The sequence below is a fragment of the Nelumbo lutea genome, chromosome 7, assembly GCF_056320005.1.
Source record: "Nelumbo lutea isolate HS-2025 chromosome 7, American lotus-T2T, whole genome shotgun sequence".
In the NCBI taxonomy this organism is placed as follows: Eukaryota; Viridiplantae; Streptophyta; class Magnoliopsida; order Proteales; family Nelumbonaceae; genus Nelumbo; species Nelumbo lutea.
Window position 1 is genome coordinate 17,045,549 of NC_142690.1, and position 1,595 is coordinate 17,047,143.

The window sequence follows — 1,595 nt, forward strand, 5'->3', positions numbered from 1 at the left end:
GAAGCTATGCTAAGATAATAATTTTTTAAATATAAACAAATATAAAAAACTACAAATGTGTCAACATTTAAATATAAACAATTATTTTTATTAATCAAAATTTTAAATATAAACAAATATTTTTATTAGTCAAATTTAAAAAATAGTATAACAAACAATAATTATTTTTATTGATAATGAAATGAAATGATTAATCTAAAACTAACCAAAATGAAATTATTTTCTTGTTTGATGAAGATCAATAGTTCAATTTTGGGCCAAATGTGTCAACCTTTGATGTCATAATCAAATAATAAAAATTAATAAAATATAAACACACAAAAATGAAAAATACATAAATTTTACAAGAAAAAACATTTGGGCACATATACAATATCGTATATTTACCATATTAAACAAAAAACATTTTTACACACATAGAAACAAAAAACATTATAGAAAAAATTGAATAAATCTATAATTCTATATTTACAGTATTACTATTAAAAATATGAATAAGATTGTGAAACTTTCTTCTGACTAAAATATTTTTTTTTATTTTAATCCCCATTTAATTATTAGGTTTAAAATATAATTTGATCTATTAATTTTCACCTTATTCAATTCCTTCTCTTTAAATTTTACATTTTTTTTTGATAAATGAACAAAAGAAAATACACTAAGAAAATAAAACATTACAAAAAGAATAGTCCAATCAAATAGGTAGGCCTATCAATGATACCCAAAACTTTGCAGCATAATATGAGGTGTTTACTAATCGGATTTAGATTTTGCTATTTGCATTCAATTAATAATAAAAAACAAAAAATATAAAAACAAAAAAGATAAAAAATACATGAATTTTGTATAAATTTTAGATATATTCACATGTAAAGTACATGCACACCTACTAATATATATAATATACCAAGATAGGGTTATTAGGCTCATAGATAAGTTCACTATGCTGGAGCTCAACTTAGCAAATCAACCTATATACCAGACTCGAACTTATCTCAAAGCTCGACCTTTTCATAAACTGAACTCGAATAAATGATAGAAAGTTTCAGTTTTCACCCCTATTTGTGTATTGATATTATTCAATAGACGGACGTTGGAGATTGGGACGTGCCTGTGAGGTCGGTGTGAGGTACGCTCGTGAGTAAATCCCAACACCGAACATGGAGCAACTGAAGTGATGGAGACTGTCGTCAACGGCCAACCTCCTTCTTTGCCCTGCGACAATAACCGTTTTGTCAACCAAAAAAAGGGATAATAACCGTTTTTTTAAGCCATGAGACCCTAATCGTTCAACCAGAAGCTTTTATAACAAAAATTATAAAATGTCTTAAATACTCTTAAAATTAATCTTAATTACTAAATTACCCCTATCACTCTGGCTAATACACACGACAAAGAGGGGAAGGGAGGCTGGGAGGGGCCGAACCGCCGAAGGGAGGATTGGAGGAACCCTCCTATTTAACCGGTAAAACCGAACCCATCGATAGTATTGAAAAGTAAAAAAAATAAATTAATTAATTAATAAAAACGTAGGAAAAAGGCGGTTTTCTTCTCCACGAGGCTGCGAGCGCAGGGGGGGGGGTCTTATTCTTCTC